Source organism: Mesocricetus auratus, unplaced genomic scaffold (genome assembly GCF_017639785.1).
Source record: "Mesocricetus auratus isolate SY011 unplaced genomic scaffold, BCM_Maur_2.0 Super-Scaffold_100676, whole genome shotgun sequence".
NCBI lineage: Eukaryota > Metazoa > Chordata > Mammalia > Rodentia > Cricetidae > Mesocricetus > Mesocricetus auratus.
The window spans coordinates 159,251,985-159,267,752 of record NW_024429266.1 but is presented as its reverse complement, the minus strand read 5'-3'; the positions used below and the strand labels follow the sequence as shown (position 1 = coordinate 159,267,752).

Genomic DNA, 15,768 nt, shown 5'->3' with positions numbered 1-15,768 from the left:
CCTGTGACACTTATCTTACACCTTCCAGCATAAGGAATACTTGTCAAACAATCAACTTACCAGGAAACTACCCAAATGGTAAAACACCTTCAAACTGGCCCTTGCTCTCAGAAAACTCAGGATTTGCTCACATGTTTACTTTTGTGCACATGGATGTGATGTTCTAAGCTATTGAGAGACATTGCTTACAATTTTCAGGCTAAAGTCACAGGCACAATATATGTTACTAAACCAAGCTGCAAGATCAGAAGCCATCCATGCTCAAGGGTATGTCTGAGTGCCAGCTAGTATGTAACACAGTTATTCTTTTAAATGGAGACTTTGAATAGAAATCTCTTACACTTTGAGATTTCCTTTGTGAAGAGTTTTAGGTTTGCTGGGGATGCTGATCCCTAATGAAGTTCAAGGCCGCTATTATATCAGAATTCCTAGACCAATACCTTCTATCTTGTGGTTTCTTTCTTATTTTCAAGACTGATACAGCTATAACGGGATAGTGGCAAAAGTGCTTTTTTGTCTCTGATCATGTGAAGAATTGCAAGACAGACATTCCTATTTTTGAGAAATGAGTCTCTTTACCCTTTGCCAATGCCATAATAAAATTGGTTTCTTACCAACACAGTGTCTAAACCTTCTGTACTTCATGATTATGGTGCACACTCCAAATATAGTTTTAAAGTTATCTAGGTAACAATGGGCTCAAGTTTGAGGTACCTATGGTGTATCAGCCCCACTCCCGGCCACAGCACAAGCCAGTCCCACTGTGGTTGAATAAAGGGGCTGTGTGTTCCTTCAAGTGCTACTCTGATTATCCAGCCTCCAATTAGTTAATTCTAAATAAATTCTTCCACTGAGGGAAGTGTTATCTATGCTATTAAAGTATTTCCATCATATTTTTATTTTAAATATGTTAAATTTATGATCATGTACCATTAAAAAAATGGAACACACTTTGTGTATTTTTGAGTTTATTTTCATAAGCTTACCCCAATCCCAACAAAAGCTAGATAGCTGAAAGAGTCAGGAACAAGATCCCATTGGTGCATTACTACTCACAGCCCATTGTAAGGGAAGTAGGTGAGTCACTAAGCATCCACACTTTATTGGCAGGACCTAGAGAGTCTAGCTGCAGTGGAGATATCCCAATCGGGATCAAAGAGTCCCTCACTAGCACTCTGCTGGGTGTTTTCTTATTTGGATATCGTCGTTCATATCATTCTAGGACAAAGGGACTGACAAGTGTTTACACAATGGTTGATTTGCAGATAAGATATCAAAGTAGATTTCATATCAGCATATTGTCATATTATATTACACTGGCTATGATTTGCAAAATCAAGTAAAAAATAACATAAGGAAAGATATGATTCAGAGCTAGAGAAATAACAGATATCACTTGTGACCAAAATTTCAGAAGGAATAATTATAGCGTTAAAAGAGGCATTGCACTTTCTCAGTCTGGAGTAAGTGGGGGAAGTGCCAGTAGACCATGAGGAAAGGACATAGCTAACATCCATACTCAGAGGATCTTGGCAGTCCAGTTGAATAGGAACTACCACAACTGTTAGTGTAGAGTTGTTTTAATGCCCCACTTGCATAGTTTATGCTTCCTTTAAGAAACTGAATACTTTTACTTTTGTTGTAATTTTTAAAAGAATCTTTGTATATATTCACTGAGCATGACATTGTGACACATGATGCTTTCATGCATGCATATACCATGTGCTGAATATGTTCTCCTCTACCCTTCATTTTTAAACTTTAAAATAAATGTATTGATTACAGCACAGGGAATAAGTAAAGGTGGTAGAGTAGTGTTTAAAATATAAACATCATGTGGATCCAACTATTTAACTTTGGAGTACACTAGCTCTGAGAAACTTAACTGATTCTAATATTCTTCATGGAAAATATGATTCAGCTTACATGTTTTTGTGGATATTAAAAAAGCAACACACAGACCCTGACATGCGAGTTTCAAATTATGAAGTTATAATAATTATTACAACACTGAACATGGGCCAGAATTTAGGTGGATATCAGAAAGGAAAACACTGCCTTGTCAGCCTCAAGAACACATTTATTTTAAATATCTAGTATTGAAACACAGTCTTGAGCTGTCCGCCCATACTCATGTATTTACTTATAGGTTACATGCATGTATTTTCCTCAAAAAAAAAAACCTCATGGCTTTCTATTTTCAAGGGACAGTGTCACTATTAATGATGAGAGACAAATTTAATTTTTAAAAGTTTTAAAAGCACCTCGATGATAATTTTGATTTTTAGTGCAATACATGTCAAATATAGTTAAATTATTGTTTTGATGCCTTCTAATGACACTGACAAAGAACTCATTTCCCTAAATAGCAGATGGATGCTTATGCAATTATATAATCTGTCATTACAGTTCTCCTATAGCATCTCTGGAAGCCGCTGGAAGTGAGGGGGAAAATACCTAAGTTATATAATCTGTAAATCATCTTAGGCAGCCACACATGACTTTCAATATGTCAAACTATTCTGGAAAGAGTTGAACAGTGAGTTGATGGTAAATTCTGTGAGCCACGTCTATTTTGCGTGATAAGTGACTATCCAACCAGTGAAGGCAGTGAGAAAGGAATGGGATACTGACACACAAAATATCATACACATCCCATTTCCCTTATGTGTGCAGAGTTTGTAAGGGTTTCTTCACATGCTCCTCTGAGTTACCCTATCCACAAATTTCCCTTGGGGACCATTACTTGGAAAACTGAAGAAGGTACAGGATGTTAAACAAGGCTGAATGTGACCAAAGGGAGCACTGAGGATTTCTGCCTTTCAGGGTAATTCGTAAAAATGGAGTTCAAAGATGGGCAGATTAATTTGAAGAAATTACTGGTATTTAGACTTGCAGTTCTACATAAAAGTTTGAACTGAGTAAAATAAAGGGGCAGATTGTTTTCTCTTCCTAGTCACCTTTTACAAAGATTGTTTTCTTGTGTAACAGCAGGGTGAATGTAACAATTCCCGACTAGTGGAATTGCCTACAGCACTGTCCAGTACAGAAAAGTATACAAGTTGCCACTTATGAATCTCTTTCAAAGTTTTGTTCAATCTTGCAAATCTTAGTAACAAAGACAGGCTATAAGCCATGAGTCATTTAGTGATTTTTATTCACAGAGTACACTTACACAAACTAAGGTATTATCACTTGTAGCGGCATTTTTCTCATCTGCCTGGTCCTGATGCTGCTTTCCAGCCCCAAATAAACACACGCACGCTATATTAGTTATAAAGCTGTTGGCTGATGGCTAGAGCTTCTTATTGGTTAGCTCTGTCTTAATCACACACACTATATTAGTTATAAAGCTGTTGGCTGATGGCTAGAGCTTCTTATTGGTTAGCTCTGTCTTAATCATTAACCCATTTCTATAAATCTTCGCATTTCCATATGGTCTTGGCTTACCAGAGAATGCCCAAGTCTGTTACTACTTTGCAGACTACATGGCGTCCTCTGAAGTTTCTCCCTGCCTACCTTTCCTAGAATTCTCCTCATCTCCTAGTCCCACCTGTCTTCCTGCCTCTATTGGTTAGTGTCTTATTCATCAACCAATAAGAGAAACATATATACAGAAGGACATCCCCCATCAATTACTAGTAGTATAATCATGCAGATATTTGTTTTTGTAGGAAACCATGATTGTATATTACATGATTCCAGTGCTTAATGTGTGCTTCTATTTACCTTTTGGGTGGAAGAAAACCCTTTCTGGCAATCCTCTGTCTCTCTGGTGGGATCATGTCACTTGCCTACCTGTTCTGTAAAAAGGATGAGTGTTAGACAGTCCAGTATCTAAACTGGGAAACGGGTTGGGTGAATGAAGAAAGAGGCAAACAGAATGGCAATTAGACAATATCTGAAACAAGAGTTCAAAGGGTGGTAGCCATAGAAACAAGGAAAAAGCATCCTATGAAGATAAAATCTAGAGGATTCTGTGGCAATGAAAGGCATAGAGTGATTTTGGTGGACAAATAAACCAGACACAAATTCTTAGAGCTGATTAGCCAAATAAAAATAATAATGTCAACAAAAGCAGAACAGGAAAGTCCAGTTCTGGTTAAGGATTTTAGTTCACAAAGTCATATGAACTGAGAAATATTAGCAGCTCACCAAGTGCCAGGCACTGAGACAGGTGCCTCGTGTATCATGTAATTCTCATACTTCTAGGTTTTGGGACACTGGTCATCCATAAGGAAAACTGAGAGGAATAGCAGGTTGCAGTAGGGGAAGAGAGGAGGTCCTCTGAGTCACTCAAGTGGGACTTAACCTAAGAATGGTACCAGGAGGGACAGGGACTTTGAACACAAGCAGATGAAATCAGCAAATCAGTCTGAATGAGCATTTAGGAATTTTCATGAAAGAGAAAAAAATTACAAATTTGCAATGACATAAAGCACCTCATCCTTGAACATTTGGTTTTGTATTTTAAATAGTTTGTAGTTAGAGAAATTCACCCTAAAAAGCCTACTGGGTTGACTTACATTGCTGTGCCTAGTACCTTGAGGTTGTGGGCTGTGTGTGTGTGTGTGTGTGTCTGTGTGTGTGTGTGTGTGCTTGTGTTTGTGCTATGTATGCTATGCTCAGGTGCATTTGGAGGCTAGAGGTCGATGGTAGATGCCATCCTCTATCTCTTCTCACTTTCTTTTTATTTTATGTAACACAGTCTTACTGAATCTGGTGCTCACGATCTAGAAGAATATCTGGCCAGGGAGCCTCAGGGATCCTCCAGTCTCAGCTGATTCATGCTAGGATCATGACCTGTCTACCACACATAGCTTTTCACATGAGCACTAGGGATCTGAACCCATGTCTCTCAGGTTATCATGTACTTTACCACGTGAGCCATCTCACCTGTATCGCTTTGATTTTTATAGCAAAAGAAAGAGCAATGTGGCAAAAAATTCACACTTATCTAAACAATAGAGGTTTTGGGCATCTAGATCATTCATAGGACTTATTACTGCTAAATTCATAAATGCCAAACTCCCCTTTGTCTTTCCCATATACTAGTTTAATCATGAACTTACTGTACCAAATCTCATGGGATACCTCTAAATTCCACTCTAATGCCACTTTGTTCCATTAACTTCGATCATCCCCTGGTACTTGATAAATTCTGCATCGTGCCATTATCTGTATATGACAGTTTTGGTGAACAGAAATGGGACTTTATCTCTCTAATGTTTCAATAATGGTAGAAAGGGTAAGAGTGCACATTAGCTGACAATTCTTAGAAACAAATACAAACACAATTCAGTCTATCATTTAAATAAACAAGCCATTTAGGAAAGTTTAAGTAGGCAAATTATCAATTTCCATGTGTTAAATGTGCTTCGCCAGCAAGATCTCTGTGTGCAGACAGTGTTCTTTTATTCCCATCCACGGTGTCTTGGGTTTTCTACCTTATCTTTCCTGAAGTACAGTGAAGTGTCGAGAGTGATGTGGAATGCTTAAGCCTAAAATAGATAGAATAAATTGGATTTGTGAGAGTGGTAAAAATCTATGGTCTCGTATCAGGGACCCCAAGTCTTGTCCTGATAAGACAGGGACAGGGAACACACATCCCTCCCTGGGATGCCACCATGTGATAAGCTGCACACAAGCTCTGGCTGTCCACAAGTTTCAACTGAGCCACATAGGAGGGTTGTCAAGAAATCACACATTAAAGGAAAAAAATAGACTATACAGGAGAACAGAAATAAACAGCGCTACAGAAGCTCTTCTGGTATGTGGAGTGAAATTCACTGGGTACGTTTAAATAATCTACAGAGCCCATGCTTTTCACTGGTCAGCATTTGTCAAAGAAGAAAGAGCTTGGAGCTTGGGATCTTAATTTTCTCATTTCATATCATCACAATATACGTATGTACATTATTACCAGAAAGAAAGCAAAATTAATGGAAATTTGTAAAATTTCAACTCACCATAATTTAAAAGTAATTATGTTCTGTTTTCACTTTTCAGTGTATGAATTATGTATGATAAACAGTACCTACTTAATTTTCATTTACTTCAGTCCTTCATATGCTACATAACAAATATCTTTTTATGGCTTATGTGTATGGATTTCACAGAGCTATATAGATTCTCTTTGGAATGTTTCACACAACCTGAAGAAAACATATCACTGAATTAGTTATTTAGTATAAATTATTACTAGTTTATATTTATTAAAAACTCCACACTTTTCCTCCTGGTAACCACCTTCATTACTTCCAAACAAGCACTGTTAATTCAGGTAGCAGATCATCAAAGCACATAATTGTAATGTGTAGCACCTGAAATATTCAAAATAAAAATAAATTCTGTAATAGCATAAAACAACAAATATGTCTTTCCTTAGTTATTTCCTAACAATCTTTCTTACCCATAAAAGATCCCAGGAATAGCAAATGCTATATTAAATGGTTGTATTTGTAAAGATAAATATAGATACATGATGAAGACAGCTTGTCTATGTCATTTAATGTTAATAGTTAATTTCACTTTTCATATACATCAGATTGCTGATGTGTTCTCAAAGTTTCATAACTAATTATAGAAAGAAATATGTGGATTATGAAAGCTTTAGCCCAACTGTTAGTTCACTGTGATTTTGATATATGACTTTTAAAGTGAAATAATACATTTATACATTAATATCATTAAGTACTTTTTCCTCATTCCAGAAGGTTCTTTTGATGTTTCTATTTTTTTCTGATTTAGGCTGCCGATCAGTTAATATTAATTACAGCATTTATTTGTTTATTTAGATTATTCATTCTGTTGCCCAAGACGAGTCAATATTCCTTATTTAAAATGCAATCAGGTTTTACAGCTGTTTTGTTTTACATAGATTACATAAATCCTGAATTTTTAACCCTTAAATATCTAAAATCTATCTTGTGCATGTAAATTTATCTCAGATTCTCACAGTGCTACTGGGAGATTTCGAATGTTCTTGCTTCTTTGTGCACACGGTAATTTCTGGATGATGTCAAGCACTGTCACTCTATACCACTGAGAAGTTTCATTCTTGTTCCTCCACTATGAGGATGCTATACTTCTGATTGGCTACTCTGTGCCTTGTGTGATTGCTGGGTATCATATTTCCTGTTCTGCACCAGAAGTCCCTCCCTGGACTCCGGTATTCCTTACATGTATGTACTAATTTCTGCTTAGCAGAAGATCTGAACACTTGCTTTCAATTCAGCTTCCGGCCTGTCTAGTATTCTGGCATATGATTTTTTTCTGTTTTGACTTTTCTAAGCTCCACACCGCCTCGTCAGCTGTGGGAAACTTCCAGGCTTTCAGATTTTTCTAGCTGGGAACAACTCTTGATATAACAAACTTGAGACAGGTCTCAACACAATTTACTTCTGGCCACAGCCAGACTCTTTGGTTATCTGCTAATTCTTCTTGTTGCCTTGGTAGTTTTAGTGGCTTAAAGTGCGATCCTTTTTTTTTTTTTTTTTTTTTTTGGTTTTATGAGACAGGGTTTCTCTGTATTGTTTTGGAGGCTGTCGGTCCAGCCTGGCCTTGAACTCACAGAGATCCGCCTGCCTCTGCCTCCCGAGTGCTGGGATTAAAGGCGTGCGCCACCACCGCCCGGCTTTAAGGTGGGATCTTAACAGTGCTTTGTCCAGTCATCATGAGAGGCTTTCTGCAGACTCAAATGGGAGCAGGTGTAGATATCTGCAGCCAGACATTATGTGGAGAATCTCCCCTCAGAGAACCCCACAGAAGAGGGTGGGGGTGTAGGAGTCAGGAGGGATGGGGGACAGCAGGAGAACACAGTCTACTGAATCAACTAAGCAGGACTCTTAAGTGCTCAAAGAGACTGAAGTAACAAGCACAGGGCCTGCAAAGGGTCTGTACTAGGTCTTGTTATGTTATGACTATTAGCATGGTGTTTTTGTGGGATTCCTAACAGTGAGAATAGGTATGTCTCTGACTCTTTAGCCTGCTCTTGGGATTCTTTTCCTCCTATTAGGTTGCCTAGTTCAGCTTCATGTAAGGGCAATTGTCTTGTCCTATTGTCCCTTGTTTGGTCATATTTGGTTGTTATCTCCTGGAGACCTGCTCCTTTCTGAAGGGAAACTAAGGGGGTATGGATCTGGTGGAGAGGGGAGGTAAGGGGGAATTGGGAGGAGTGGAGGAAGAAGACACTGTGGTCAGGATGGGTTGCATGAGAGAAGAACCTATTTTCAATTAAAATGGGGAGAGGGGAAGATAGGATTGTAAATCATGTTCTTTGTATTTAATTGTATGTGGAAAGCAAAATTCCCTTATAAAATAATTACTAGATGTGAATATTTGTGTTACTGTTTATCATTACCATCATCAAATATGTAAATATGTGTAGTTGTCCCCTGGAATCTGCAGGAGATTAATACTAGGACTGCTCCAGAGAAGTGAATAAACCTCCCAAATCAGCAAATACTCAAGGCTCTTGTCTAACACTGTGTGTAGTATCTCCACACAGGCCATACGTATACCCTCTGGTGATTTACTGCTGCTTGTTCAATTTAAATCCTGTATGAATAATTGTTACACTTTATATATACTTAATAAAGTTGTCCTAAACACAGCGCGTGCGTGCGCACACACACACACACACACACACACACACACACACACGCATGCGCGAGCGCACGCGCGCGTGCTTCTTACCTGACCTTGTTGGGATCCATGATATAGAACATATTATGTAGCAGGAGAGTAGACAAGCAGTCAGTCACATGATCTCTGGAAAGCTAAAAGCAACATTCAAACAGGGTTCTCTGGCCATAGTATACCAGAAATGATCATAATATTAGACAGTCCTTGACTTGCAACTTCTTGTCTAGCTTCAATAATGGTGGGAAAACAATATATATTCCATTGAAACTGCATTTGAGGTTACAAATTCACATGTGACTTGGCATATTTGGCATGATTGTCTTGATATTTCATATGGCAGTCCACAGACATTAGAGGACACTACTCAAATTCTGCAGCCTACTATACCACAAATGATGTTTTTAGATGTGTGTTTTCTTTATTTTGTAAATCTTTCTCTTAAAGAGAAAAACAAACAACCCTATCTGTATCTTCTCCCTTTGAAAATAGAAGAGCCTAATAGTTACTGGAGATAAATTTCTAGAAGATTGCCCATTGTGAAGACAGTAAATCAGTCTGGCAGTTCGAGGTAGAACTTCTGCAAGAGATTATTACCCTGGCCATCTAAAGAGAAAAGGAGCAAACAAGTGATGGAGTGAAATTGTCATCATTGCTTAAAATCACTTCCATCAAAAAGAGCAAGGCTGTTGATGATAAGGAAAAAACAACTAGTGATATGGGAGTCCAGACACAGATGCCTGCATTGCCTACTGACATAGGATGTTCCAGACTTTTCAGCATACAAGGAGAACCTACAGCTGTGCAAAATTTTACTATAATGCCTCAATAGGTATTATGATTGTTATGAAGTGAATGCCATGGATGATGCTACCAATACTGATATCAACGGTACAGGGAGAAACCTTTACGAAGGAACATGGCAGGTTAATCGTGGATGTGAACTGTTTGTCACACCAAATGGCTGGTGTCAAGGAAACGAGCTTATTCTGGAAGAATATACCACAGTGCACATAGGTTGCTTCATCAGTATGCTCTATAGTGTCTGGTCAGAAGGCAAGTTTGCTGTCACAAACAGAAAGGAAGGGAAAATTGCATAAAAAAATTGCGACTTGAGGTACCTACTAGATTTTCATAAGCATTACCTCCATATTTATAAATGCTACTTACAGAGGAACAAAGTGATACTTTTGTCAGTGTGCTATTAGCCACACACTTTTTTATTCTTCTGTGAGGGGGCAGTATGGTAGAGTGAAATTTAGGGGCATGGCAGAATTTGAAGGATGAGAATTGTAAAAGAAGGAACTACTTCAAAATTTCTCTCCATATAAGGGGATGGCATCACTATTCTGATAAAATATTTTAATATATTTTTCTCTCTTGCAGCATCAATTAGTTAGAGCCTCTATCGAGTTGATTATTTTCTCTTTTGAAATGTAAATGAACACTTGAAAGTTGAGCTTTATTCAATCTTCCAGCAATAACTTTTATCAGCTAATCAGATCCACACCTAGTTGATACCCACAGCTCATAGTGGTGAGTGATTGGAATAGAAAAAGAAATCTATGGTGCCGTTTGGAATACTTAAGTGCATCTCAGCATAGAGGTACCACATTGGGACAGACTTGCTCTTCATCGCATAGGAGCTTCCTTACACAACTGAATGTCTGGTGCCCCAGGCTTCATCTTCAACCCTGTACAGGACATCCCATCTCCTATCAATAGGGACCATATTCTAAACCCCTCAGTGGGCATCTCGCATGTTAGATACTATTAAACTCTGTGTTTTTTGATTTGTACTCTAACAGTTACTCTGAACTTGGCAGATATACAAGTAGCCAAGAGAAAAACCTCTGGGAATACCTGTTAGGGAGTTTCTAGATAAAGTGAGTGTGAGTGGCACCATTTCATCCAGGACACCTTGCCTACCCATACATTATCTGTAACTAATCCTCATCACATGGTTCAAGATCTTCTGAAATTTGTGGGACTGAATTACTGCTTTCAGCAAGCCTTGTTCTTTGCTGTGTATGTTCTATCCCATTCAATGACTGTGCTTAACTGTGGCTGCCTGAATGGAACTTTAAGTTAACCCTTTTGAGTACTGTGAAAGGACTGAGTTTCTCAGAACCAATTCCAAAATTGAGATGCATTTTGTAGACCACTAGTTCTAGTGTCATGCTACTGGGCAGTGGTAGGCAATAATCTCATAGATATGCAAATTTCAACATTGTGGCATACTCCATTGATCAAGGTTCTATCCAGTAAGTGGAATCACAGAAGGTATGTATTTTAAGGGATTGGTTACAACAGCATGCATTGTTGGGAACTGATTAACTTTGAACATAGAAAGCTTCAGTAGGCAGGCGAATCTCTGTGAGTTCGAGGCTAGCCTGGTCTACAAAGCAAGTTCCAGGACAGCCTACAAAACAGTACAGAGAAACCCTGTCTCGAAAAGCCAAAAGAAAAAAAGAAAGCTTCATTGGGGGAAATCAGTGTCATGAGTATCTCTACAGAAGTGTATTTTCTTCATCCTGGAACTAAATATACCACAATCTAGGAAATGGAGAAGCTGGAAGGGGTCACAGTGCTGGACAGCTGCACGGGTAGGATGAGCCAACATATGAGGAACAATGCTTAAGAGTTTCAGGTGGGGCTTCTTCAGTCTCCCTATGTAAAAAGCAAGCCAGACAATCTGATACTCATGCCTTTCAGATCTACTCCACAATTATCCTGCATAGCTCTTTCTTTTCTTTTCTTTTCTTTTTTTTTTATTTTTTTACCGTCAATGTGTAAGGAATGGATGTGTGGGAAGTATGGTCACTCTCTTGCAAATTTATTTATGCACCCTAGAGTTTTGTAGTCTACAGCCGATTCTATTTCATGGGGCAGCCTTAAGACATCACTCAGCCATGCCTCCCAAGTTGGGAAAGGGTTGGCAAAAAGAAGATCCATGGCATGTAATGAAGAGACTAGCCTGGCAAATCTACAACTTCTCACAGCAGTCTGTAACTGGAAGAAGTTGGCAATGTAGACATTTCCCCTTTCAGTTTCATAAGCTCACCATCCCTAACACCAGTGTGGGAATCACAGTCCTGGTTTTTATTAGTGCAACATGGGACTTTCGTTTTATCTTTTACAATGACAAAACAGCTCACACTAACATTTTTTCCTAACTTAAAACTAGATTTGGGAGAAAAAGGACCGTTTTTCCTTTTATGTCCTATACAGCTTAGAGGAAATTCATAATTCAAGAAACAGAATCTTACACTTTGCTGTTTATCTCAGAAGGAAAGAAATTCTGCTTTAAATGTAATTTTAGGAAGGAACAATTTCTCTGTTAGTCACCTCTGTTGTCTCACATCTCTGTATCCAATTGTTATGGGTTTTTTAAATCTTCGCTTATTAAGTCCTCTCCTGTCTATAAGTATCCTTTTCCCTTGTAATCTGTACAACATCCACAACTGTGTATTCTCTCAGTACTGTGGCATTACATATATAGGTCCTGTGTGGCTTCAGCTTTATTAAATTAATAATTTAGGAACATAGCGATGTTCTTTTCCAATTAGTCTCGAAGCTCTTCAAAGAATTATTTTATCTCTGATAACATCAAATAAAACTGCTTACACTTTTTTTATTTGCTTTATAGTTCTTTAAAGGACACAAAGACACCATTTGTGAATAGCTGATCAAATGTTAGAGTTTTCTTTTGGATCCGAAAGTCCTGCTAAACTGAGATTGTATTTGAAGTTCAATATATTTAAATATCCTGGCTTTGTGGCTGACCCATGAGAGGTGGTCGAGAGAAAAGACTGATCAAGATAACATGCCCCTTTTTTCCTTTTCTTACCTTCTTGGGATTAAAAAAAAAGGTACATTTCACTGATGTTACTGGAAGATCAAGTATTCTCTGAGAAAGATTTTGGTTATCTGTCCTGCGTAGCTAAGATCTGGAGTTATAAATGCAAAGACAGTCAAGGAGATGAGAAAGGACCTGACAGGAGGTGACAAGCAAACAAGAGATGTGACCCCCAAACACCTGCAGCTCCAGATGGTAACAGTTGGGTAAACTGTTCAGACAGGTCATGCTGCTTAAAAAGCATGTCGCTCTAAGCATCTTCATACCTGTCAATAACAGCTATTAGTTTACATAATTAAGTTATTACTGAAAATTTAGCAAAAGACTGCAGAGTAGCAACCTTGTAAATCAATACCACCTTATTAATAAATAATTGCAAAGTGATTTGGAACGCCAACTCACGAAAGCACATTTTGAAGAGGGAACAATGTTCTCTACTGCGCAATCCTAATTACCCAACTCTTTCAAAATGCTTACATTTTATATTTTCAAAAGTCTTCAAGTATCCTAGATTTATGCAGAACAACATGCATTATTAAATCTCTATAACTGGTGTTAATTGAACAACTGATCCCTTATTTCTATGGATGACAGGAAAAATGTTTTTCAGATTCAAGTTGTCAGTTTCTTTCATCTAAAAAGAACCCTTTGAGATCAGTACTATTCTGCATTGCTTGACCCTTCACCCCTGCATAGCCCAGGAAGGTCACCTGTCATTGGAGATCTTCATTTGTGGAGCACTTCCCGCTAGCTTCTAGGGTATTCTCTCAATGTCAGAAACCCTTAATTAACTCTGCTTATGTCCTCTAGTTGCAACCACAAATGACATCTCTTATGGAGACCCTTCTATCTTGCTTTTTTGTTTGCTGCGACAAAACACCAACCAAAGGGAACTTGAGAAGGAAAGGATTTATTTCGTTCCACACTTATAGATAACAGTGAATCTCTGAGGGAACTCAATGTATGAATAAAAAGAGAGACGTTGGAGGAATTCTACTTAGTTGCTTGTTCTTTCTGCTAGTGTTCAGCTATCTTTGTTACATATCCCAGATCCACCTACCTAGAAACTATGGCACAGAGTGAGCTTGGACATCCTACATCAAATTAGCTTTAAGATAAATGCCTCACAGAAATGTACATAGTCCAGTCAGATAGAAGTAATTCCTCAGTTGAGAGTTCCTCTTTCCAGGTGATTTAGGTTGTTTTGAATACCCTAAGTATACTGTTGCTTTGATGCTTTCACCTCAACTTTTTATGTAAATGCTTTTATCTGTCACTGATAATTCAATAACAGGTGTCATGCAGAGAGTTCCTGTAGGTATAAATGAATTAGAGTGTGACTCAGTGGTAGGGTGTGCATTTAGCATGTATAAGGCCCTAGCTTTAATACATACCAACACACACACACACACACACACACACACAGAAAGAGAGAAAGAAAGAAAAAAAGAAAGAGAGGGGGGGGGAGATAGGTAGATAGATAGATAGATAGATAGATAGATAGATAGATAGATAGATAGATGATAGACAGAAAACAGAAAGAGAGAGTTGTTTTTTGGGGGGGCGGGATATTCTTTTCTCTCTCTCTTTTTATTTAGAAACTATCATTTTATATATCAATCTCCCTGTTCCCTTTCCCTTCCATCCTCCCGTGTTTCCTACAATGAGGAATCAGGAAGATTGAGTGGGGGAGAGGAATAGAGGAGAACAAGAAAAGAGACACAGCAATAGCCACTATAGGTTTAAAGAGAAATCTAACACTAGAGAATTGTACAGAGATCCATAAGGATGACCCCAGCTAGGAACTTAAGCAGCAATGGAGAGACTACCTAAAATGCCCTTCTCTTATAATGAGAATGATAACTAACTTAAATGCCATCCCCGAGCCTTTATCCAGTAGCTGATAGAAACAGAAGCAGAGATCCACAGCTAAGCACTGAGCCAAATTCCTGGAATCCAGTTTCAGAAAGGGAGGAGTGACCAACAAAGGGGTCAAGACCACTCTGGGAAAACCTGCAGAAACAGCTGACCAGAGAGAGTGGGAATTCATGGAACCTAGTCTAACAGATGGGGAGCTAACATAAGACCAAACAAGGCCCCCTGATAAGCCTACATCCAGTAGCTGATGGAAGCAGAAGCAGGCACACACAGCTAAGCACTGAGCCACACTCCTGTAATCCAGGTGTAAATAGTGATGAGGGATGAGCAAAGCAGTCAAGACTGTGCTGGAGAAACCTACAGAACCAGCTGATCTGACCTAGGGAGAGCACACTGACTCCAGTCATAAAGCCGGGGAACCAGCATTGGACTGAACCAAACCCTCTGGATGTGGGTGCCAGTTGGGGGGGCCTGTGCAGGCTATGGGTCCTCTAACAGTGGAACCAGTATTTATCCCTAGTGCACAAATGGACTTTGGGAGCACATTCTCTATGGAGGGATACTATTTCAGCCCAGATACATGGAGGAGGGCCTAGACTCTCACCTCAAATGATGTGATAGATTTTGATGATCCCCCATAGAAGGTCTCACCAAAAGCACTGCTTTATAACCCTTGAAATTCATCAAAGTACTTCTAAGAAATGAGTAAAGACTATCCAGGGATCTTACTATCCTCATACTGCCAGGATTAAGCATAAGATAATAATACACCAAGTCCCTTTTAAATGACCATCCAATATTTAAACCATACTGATACATCTTTTCTTGAATTACATTCTTACTCTGCTACTTCTTTCTCAGCATTTAATTGGTGAGTTAAGTAGCTTAAATACTACTTTTAAGCAAAAATTTATTCTGTGTATAATTTATGGTTAAATTGGCACCACAACTCTTTGGTACTTATAAGAAGGGTTCACTTTCAAAATTACTGATTCTTTTATAAACTTCAGGCAGGATTGGAATCTCAAAGCTAAGGAACCTGTTGCTTAAGGTTTCATTTAATTACAGAGACATATTCTCCAATTGATCATGCTGGAATAAATGGCACATGGCTTATACCTCTACTTACAAGATGAGCCCAAACATAGGAAGAAGATATTTTTACTGGAAAACACAACAGATGCCAGGTCTTAACCTGACATCATTTCCTTTCACTATGGGTAAGTACAATATAAATGGAGCCATAGACCTGCTGAAGAAAGAATAAGGAGACTGGAGATAGGTTGTGGATCATCTATAGATTGGATCTATAGTTTGGAGCCCCACAAGGCAGACAGGAGGCATGCTTCCCACATAAAGGGATGGGATACTCACACAATTGATGAAAC

At 38.5% G+C, this 15,768-nt stretch overlaps 1 long non-coding RNA gene across 2 annotated transcripts in view; it reads right to left on the bottom strand.

Annotated features, from left to right (window-relative positions):
- LOC110341078 overlaps positions 1 to 15,768 on the bottom strand; it is a 235,200-nt gene that overhangs the window by 1,642 nt on the left and 217,790 nt on the right. The window lies entirely within an intron of this gene.